This window comes from Ranitomeya variabilis, chromosome 1, assembly GCF_051348905.1.
Source record: "Ranitomeya variabilis isolate aRanVar5 chromosome 1, aRanVar5.hap1, whole genome shotgun sequence".
Taxonomy (NCBI): Eukaryota; Metazoa; Chordata; class Amphibia; order Anura; family Dendrobatidae; genus Ranitomeya; species Ranitomeya variabilis.
The window spans coordinates 161,665,847-161,674,977 of record NC_135232.1 but is presented as its reverse complement, the minus strand read 5'-3'; the positions used below and the strand labels follow the sequence as shown (position 1 = coordinate 161,674,977).

Genomic DNA, 9,131 nt, shown 5'->3' with positions numbered 1-9,131 from the left:
GTGTAGGGAAAAGACCAAGACGGTGCTGGTGGGATAGATCTTTTACATCTTTGTCCACAAAAGAAATAAATGTTTCCACAGGGTGGAACGTCTGGGGTGGGTTGAAAGAACTAGGGTTCCTCAACCCCAATGTTGTAAGGGGGATCTCCGCAACAGAGACGTCCCCGTTAGGAGACACTCTGTTCTCGGAGCCTCCCGCCAGAGTCCCAAAGTGAGTTTTAAGTCTCACGAGACGGTAGAATCTCTGCAGGTCCCTTTCCAGCTGGAAGCTGTCCCAGATGGGGGTAGGGCAGAACGATAGTCCTTTCTGCAGCAGGCCGAGTTCCGCAGGGGAGAGCGTATAACCTGAAATATTGATAACTAGGTTAGTAGTCCTACCTGTGACCGGGTTGTCATTTTTTCTCGATCTTCTTGTCGGTCTGTACGCTGATGTCCTCCCCTGCGGCCTTTGGATAAAAAACGAGGTTTGTAGGAGCCCGTGGATGAGTCGCTTTCCGTGCTGAAAGAACCTGTCTTGCGTTGATATGGCCGACGCCACGGGTTGTTGCCTGCAGAGTCGCTCCATTTATAAACTTTATTGTGTGAGTAATCGTCGTTGTCTCGCTGGAATTTTTGACGTTTCTTCTCCTCTAGAAATTTTTGGTGATCTGCTAGCACTTTGTCAGTCTTGTCCTTTAAATTGGTCCAGTCCGTGGATGTCAATGTAGAGGATAGTTGTGTTTCAATTGCTCTAATGTTGTCCTTTGTTTCTGTGATGGCCTTTTGTAGGAATTCAATAGTTAGGATAATAATGTCCAAAGAACACGTGTTTAGTATTCTCTTATATTTATCACAGTAGTCTGGGTCTTCTGAAAAAAGTGTTGGGCGCAGGTTGCACCTGAGGCCTCTCGGGATCTTGCCCTGTTTGTGATATTCTGCCAAAGTAATGCAGTGTAGGTCATATGAGACCAATTTTCGGCGCTCCTTCTCGTAATCCCTTGTTTTTAGTTCATGTGGAGGGGTTTTCAGAAATTCACTGGAGTTTGAAACTTGCGACAAGATGCTAGAGCTGGTTGCAGCGTCGTATGCGAAGATGTCTGACGTCATCTGGTAGACCGGTGCTACACCAAGCAAAAATTCACTGAAAAAAGAGGAATGGTGTGCACTCTGGTCGAAAGCTAAGGAGGTGCTGGTAGATCAGACCGTGTGGTCAAGTCAATAGTAGAGGAGAAAATACCGCACACTCAAAATTTGATATGATGCAAAAAGGTAAATGCCAAATTTATTAACACAAAAAAGAGGTCAACAATTGCCACTGTATTGGTTTTGTAGTAAGGAAACCCGTAGTAAGGAAACCCGACGTTTCGACCCTCCCGGGTCTTATTCATGGGGTTACTAGGAAACAAATAGACAATATAAGCAGCTGTTTGTGACATATTATATACCGAAAATAAACAGAAAATAAAACAAAAAAACAGATACCAAGGCATAATAAAAACATACTATGTACAATATATACAGAGCAACCAGAGGTAACTATGGGGGTACTCTGGGAGGCAGCGAACAATCAGTCTATGGTACAAGAGTAATATCAGCAACTCCCTGCTTACTGAGGACAATTATATTAAAGTTTACCTTCACTCTTTTGTTATTCATACATGGGAGTGGCAGTGTTGGTAGGCAAGAAAAAGGTCCTTTAAGGTCTAACCTGTTGTTATAATAATACAAAGTCAACATTTATGCAGTGTAAATATAAAAAGACAGCAGAATTCCAATAGGTGTAAAAGAGGGTTGCCAGACACGTTTGGTCATAGAGATTAGGAGTCAGTCCCAAAGGAATGTATTGTGCTAGAGTGACTAAGGGGCAGTCTTTGTGAGAGCCAGTGACATAGAAGATAATATATGGATACCTTGTGAGACTAATAATCACTCCTATACAATAGGCCAGGGAGTCCTGTAAGGGGTAAGCTGCAGCAAGGTAGGGACACCTACAGAAAATGTACATAGAGTCAATAACACGCACTGTAGGGGCTGAACGTTCAAGTGAACGTATAAAGGATACCTTAAAATGGGTCCATGAGCAGCTCCTTTGTCATGTATAGAGGGGTCCTGTGTAGAATGAATAGCAGCCTGTAAGGCTGACCTATGGAGGAGGTGTAGTGGATAAGGTTAGCAGATGCAGGGGGAAGTGCAGAAAAGGGGGGGCGGAGGGTCAGTGTACCTGCTTTGTGAAGCGTCTGTGGAATAGCGGCGCATCCCGCGCCCAGCTGTGCAGTCCTGGAGAATGGGTAGCAGTGTGACCGCATGTTCTCCATAAGTACCGCCGGACCGGAAGTGGGCGGTCCCGGACCGGAAGTGACGCAATCACAAGGTCAGTGCATGAGCACTGAGTGTATCTGAGCAAGTAAGGGCAGGAGAATGCCCAAAGATAGGAGTGGGGGCTAGGAGTGTGGCCACAGGGAGGTGATTGTATAGAGGCAGTGTGAACGTCACCTCTCTGTCTATAATGAGGGCGGAGCCACGGGTCAATGGGGAAATGTGTGGGTTAAATGGCACCTGTCCACTGCGATGATGAATGGGTCATACTAAAGATATTGTATATAGAAGATGATTATGGAAAAAAAAAAAAAAATCTCCAGAGAAATAATCCCCAAAGATATAGAAGCCCCCAACAAATAATAACGGTGAGGTAAGAGGAAGGCACATACACAGGGGTGAAAGCAGATTCAGCAAATGAGGCCCACTAATACTAGATAGCAGAAAATAGAAAAGGGAATCTATGCGGTCAGTAAAAAACCCTTACAAAATATCCACTCTGAGATTTCAAGAACCCCCACACCAACTAACGGTGTGGGGGGAGAAACTCAGTCCCCTAGAGCAACCAGCAAGCGAGGAAATCACATTTTAGCGAGCTGGACTAAAAACATAATGAACGCTGATAATCAAAAAATGATCAAACAAAAACTTAGCTTGTCTTAGAGAGACTGGGAGCAAGGTAGACACAAGGAATCTGAAGAGCACTGAATACATTGATAGCAGGCAAGGAACTGAGTATCCAGGTGGGCTAAATAGGAAACCAACCAGGATAACGAACCAGCTGATGCTGCAACCTGCAGAAAGACAACACTACACAGTACCGCTTGTGACCACTGGAGGGAGCCCAAAAATAGAGTTCACAACAGTACCCCCCCCTTAAGGAGGGGTCACCGAACCCTCATCAAGACCCCCAGGGCGATCAGGATGAGCCACGTGGAAGGCACGAACCAAATCGGCCGCATGAACATCAGAGGTGACAACCCAGGAATTATCCTCCTGACCATAGCCCTTCCACTTAACCAAATACTGAAGCCTCCGTCTAGAGATACGAGAATCCAAAATCTTCTCCACCACGTACTCCAATTCGCCCTCGACCAGCACCGGAGCAGGAGGCTCAACAGAAGGAACCACAGGTACCACATACCTCCGCAACAAAGACCTATGGAACACATTATGAATGGCAAACGATGCTGGGAGATCCAAACGAAAAGACACCGGGTTAAGGATTTCCAAGATCTTATAAGGACCGATGAAGCGAGGCTTGAATTTAGGAGAGGAGACCTTCATAGGAACATACCGAGAAGACAGCCACACCAAATCCCCAACACGAAGTCGGGGACCCACACCGCGGCGGCGGTTGGCAAAGCGCTGAGCCTTCTCCTGTGACAACCTCAAATTGTCCACCACATGGTTCCAAATCTGCTGCAACCTATCCACCACAGAATCCACCCCAGGACAGTCAGACGGCTCAACCTGACCCGAGGAAAAACGAGGGTGGAAACCAGAATTGCAGAAAAAAGGCGAAACCAAAGTAGCAGAACTAGCCCGATTATTAAGGGCAAACTCGGCCAAAGGCAAAAAAGTCACCCAATCATCCTGATCAGCAGAAACAAAACATCTCAAATAAGTTTCCAACGTCTGATTAGTTCGCTCGGTCTGGCCATTAGTCTGAGGATGGAAGGCCGACGAAAAAGACAAATCAATGCCCATCTTAGCACAAAAAGTCCGCCAAAACCTGGACACAAACTGGGATCCTCTATCAGACACAATATTTTCAGGAATGCCGTGCAAGCGAACCACATTCTGAAAAAATAGAGGAACCAAATCGGAGGAAGAAGGCAACTTAGGCAAGGGCACCAAATGGACCATCTTGGAAAAACGATCACACACCACCCAGATGACAGACATTTTCTGAGATACTGGAAGATCCGAAATAAAATCCATGGAAATGTGCGTCCAAGGCCTTTTCGGAACAGGCAAAGGCAAAAGCAAACCGCTGGCACGAGAACAGCAAGGCTTAGCCCGAGCACAAATCCCACAAGACTGCACAAAGGAACGCACATCCCGCGACAAGGAAGGCCACCAGAAGGACCTAGCCACCAAATCTCTGGTACCAAAAATCCCAGGATGACCCGCCAACACCGAAGAATGAACCTCGGAAATAACCCTGCTGGTCCATCTCTCCGGGACAAACAGTCTCTCTGGTGGACAACGGTCAGGTCTATCCGCCTGAAATTTCTGCAGCACCCGTCGCAAATCTGGGGAAATGGCAGACAAAATCACTCCCTCTCTGAGAATACCAGCCGGCTCAGAAACTCCAGGAGAGTCAGGCACAAAACTCCTAGAAAGTGCATCAGCTTTCACGTTCTTCGAACCAGGCAGGTATGAGACCACGAAGTTGAAACGGGAGAAAAACAACGACCAACGAACCTGTCTAGGATTCAGGCGCTTGGCAGATTCAAGGTAAATCAGATTTTTGTGATCAGTCAAGACCACCACACGATGTTTAGCTCCTTCGAGCCAATGTCGCCACTCCTCAATTGCCCACTTCATAGCCAACAACTCCCGATTACCAACATCATAATTCCGCTCGGCAGGCGAAAACTTTCTTGAAAAGAAAGCACATGGCTTCATCACAGAGCCCTCAGAGCTTCTCTGCGACAAAACAGCCCCTGCTCCAATCTCAGAAGCATCAACCTTGACCTGGAAGGGGAGAGAGACATCTGGCTGACATAAGACTGGAGCTGAAGAAAACCGGTGCTTCAGCTCCCGAAAGGCCTCCACGGCCGCAGGAGACCAATTAGTCACATCAGAACCCTTCTTGGTCAAATCCGTCAAAGGTTTAACCACGCTAGAAAAATTAGCGATGAAACGACGGTAAAAATTAGCAAAACCCAAGAACTTCTGAAGACTCTTAACAGACGTGGGCTGAGTCCAGTCATGAATAGCCTGGACCTTGACTGGGTCCATCTCCACAGTAGAAGGAGAAAAAATAAAACCCAAAAAGGAGACCTTCTGTACTCCGAAGAGGCATTTTGAGCCCTTCACAAATAAAGCATTAGCACGCAGGACCTGAAACACCATCCTGACCTGCTTCACATGGGACTCCCAATCATCAGAAAAGACCAAAATGTCATCCAGATAAACAATCATAAATTTATCCAGATATTCTCGGAAGATGTCATGCATGAAGGACTGAAACACAGAAGGAGCATTAGAGAGTCCAAAAGGCATCACTAAGTACTCAAAATGGCCTTCGGGCGTATTAAATGCTGTTTTCCATTCATCTCCCTGCTTAATGCGCACAAGGTTATACGCACCACGGAGATCTATCTTGGTGAACTAACTGGCACCCTTAATCCGAGCAAACAAATCAGACAATAGTGGCAAAGGATACTGAAATTTGACTGTGATTTTATTCAGAAGACGATAATCTATACAAGGTCTCAAAGAACCGTCCTTCTTGGCCACAAAAAAAAATCCTGCACCAAGAGGGGAAGAGGATGGGCGAATATGTCCCTTCTCCAAAGACTCCTTTATATAACTCCGCATCGCGGCATGCTCTGGTATAGACAAATTAAAAAGTCGTCCCTTAGGGAATTTACTACCAGGAATTAAATTTATAGCACAGTCACAATCCCTATGAGGGGGCAGGGCACTGGACCTGGGCTCATTAAATACATCCTGGTAGTCAGACAAAAACTCAGGGACCTCAGAAGGAGTGGAAGAAGCAATAGACACCAACGGAGTATCGTCACGAATTCCCTGACAACCCCAACTTGACACTGACATAGCTTTCCAATCTAAAACTGGATTATGAGCTTGCAGCCATGGCAGACCCAAAACGACAACATCATGCAAATTATGCAGAACAAGGAAGCGAATCACCTCCTGATGTACGGGAGTCATGCACATGGTCATTTGCGTCCAATACTGAGGCTTATTCTCAGCCAATGGCATAGCATCAATTCCCCTCAGAGGAATAGGAAATTCCAAAGGCTCCAGGACAAAACCACAGCGCCTGGCAAACAACAAATCCATCAGATTCAGGGCAGCACCCGAATCCACAAAAGCCATAACCGGGTAGGACGACAAAGAACAAATCAAAGTAACAGACAAAATAAATTTAGGCTGTATAGTACCAATGGTGACAGGTTTAGCGATTTTTTTTAAGCGTTTAGAGCATGCTGAGATAACATGAGTAGAATCACCACAGTAAAAGCACAACCCATTTTGACGTCTATGACTTTGTCGCTCAATTCTGTTCAGAGTTCGGTCACATTGCATAGACTCAGGTCTCTGTTCAGAAAATACCGCCAAAGGATGAGCAGATTTGCGCTCCCGCAAACGCCGATCAACCTGAATAGCTAAAGCCATAGAATCACTCAGACTTGTAGGGGTGGGAAACCCCACCATAACATTCTTAACGGCCTCAGAAAGACCTTCTCTGAAATTTGCAGCCAGGGCACTCTCATTCCATTGAGTAAGCACCGACTATTTCCGAAATTTTTGACAATACACCTCTGCTTCATCCTGACCTTGAGAGATAGCCAGCAACGCTTTTTCTGCCTGATTCTCAAGATTAGGCTCCTCATAAAGCAGTCCAAGAGCCAGAAAAAATGCATCTACATTAAGCAATGCAGGATCTCCTGGTGCCAGAGAGAAGGCCCAATCTTGAGGGTCGCCACGCAACAAGGAGATAACAATTTTAACTTGCTGAGCGGAATCACCAGAGGAACGAGGTCTCAGAGATAGAAATAACTTACAATTATTCTTAAAATTTAGGAACCTAGATCTATCTCCAGAAAACAACTCAGGAATGGGTATCTTTGGTTCTGACATAGGGCTATGAATAACAAAATCCTGAATACTTTGCACCCGTGCAGTAAGATGATCCACACTAGAAGTCAGAGTCTGAATATTCATGTCTGCAGCTGAGCTCCAAACCACCCAGAGTTCAAGGGGATGAAAGAAGCTAAACAGACTGCAGCAAAGGAAAAGCGGGAGGAAAAAAAAAAATGTACTCAGGTCTTCTTTTTATCCCACTTCTGCGATGCATTAAACACTTTTTGGCCTGCTATACTGTTATGATCCTTAGTGGTTGAGGATCACAAATTACTCCAGCTAAGTAACAAACATAGGACAAGCTCTAGGGAGGTGGCAAACTGGACTGACCACAAATCTGAACCTATCCAAACACACTAGAAGTAGCTGGTGAACGTGCCTAAAAATCCTAGACGTCTCGAGCCAGCCTGATGAACTAACTACCCCTAGAGAGAAAGAAAGACCTCTCTTACCTCCAGAGAAATAATCCCCAAAGATATAGAAGCCCCCAACAAATAATAACGGTGAGGTAAGAGGAAGGCACATACACAGGGGTGAAAGCAGATTCAGCAAATGAGGCCCACTAATACTAGATAGCAGAAAATAGAAAAGGGAATCTATGCGGTCAGTAAAAAACCCTTACAAAATATCCACTCTGAGATTTCAAGAACCCCCACACCAACTAACGGTGTGGGGGGAGAAACTCAGTCCCCTAGAGCAACCAGCAAGCGAGGAAATCACATTTTAGCGAGCTGGACTGAAAACATAATGAACGCTGATAATCAAAAAATGATCAAACAAAAACTTAGCTTGTCTTAGAGAGACTGGGAGCAAGTTAGACACAAGGAATCTGAAGAGCACTGAATACATTGATAGCAGGCAAGGAACTGAGTATCCAGGTGGGCTAAATAGGAAACCAACCAGGATAATGAACCAGCTGATGCTGCAACCTGCAGAAAGACAACACTACACAGTACCGCTTGTGACCACTAGAGGGAGCCCAAAAATAGAGTTCACAACAATTCAGGACCTGAAAATTACGTCACGGCTTCTGATTGGTCGCGTACCGCCCATGTGACCGCGACGCGACCAATCACAACAAGCCGTGACGTAATTTTCAGGTCCGTGACGTCACGGAAGTCAGTGAACGCGCACATTTTAAGCAAAGAAGGCTGCCGGTTCCCTCGATAAGGTGCAGGCTGCGTCGGAGAGGTGAGTATATCAATATTTTTTATTTTAATTCTTTATTTTACACATTAATATGGATCCCAGGGCCTGAAGGAGAGTTTCCTCTCCTTCAGACCCTGGGAACCATCAGGGATACCGTCCGATACTTGAGTCCCATTGACTTGTATTGGTATCGGGTATCGGTATCGGATTAGATCCGATACTTTGCCGGTATCGGCCGATACTTTCCGATACCGATACTTTCAAGTATCGGACGGTATCGCTCAACACTAGTGCTCACTGAATGTGTTGGGGGACACTCACTTGGCAGCAGGGATTAAGGCACACAGGAACAATTTTTCCACTTAAACCAGTCCATGCGGTTTATTATGCACTAATAAACCACTGTAGGCCATTTTATACATCACAGACCTAACAAACAGTCCACTCTCAAGTGTGGTTATGTCCACACAGTTCATTAACTGACCCTCGTCAGTGCACATAGTCTCCCATGCTCTGGGTTACCTGCTTGGCAGCACTTCAGGCTTCACAGGCTGGCATCACAAGGGTCCTGACTTCCATGGAAGCTCTCTTACTGGGACCACTGACCCGCACTATGATTTGCTTGACAAGCTCACATCCATCAGTTCCATACCCACAGAAAGACGGTAGCTTCCCAAAACACAGATAGCAGTCCCGGACCCTGCAGGCACATACACTTCCAGGGCAGCTGCCTTACTGGGAACACTGACCCGTACTATGTCTTGCTCGATGAGCTCACTCCATCAGTTCCACACCCACAGAAGGACGGTAGCTTCCCCCAACACAGATAGCCATCACGGACT

General features: G+C 46.0%; 1 long non-coding RNA gene across 1 annotated transcript; it reads right to left on the bottom strand.

The window, feature by feature from the left end:
• Positions 1–813: 813 nt before the first annotated feature.
• Positions 814–2,588, bottom strand: LOC143807982 (uncharacterized). The gene is made up of 4 exons (XR_013221848.1): positions 2,201–2,588; positions 1,890–2,122; positions 1,615–1,687; positions 814–1,374 (listed from the first exon to the last, which is right to left on the bottom strand). It is a non-coding gene; the product is annotated as an uncharacterized LOC143807982 (long non-coding RNA).
• Between the last annotated feature and the right edge of the window lie 6,543 nt (positions 2,589–9,131).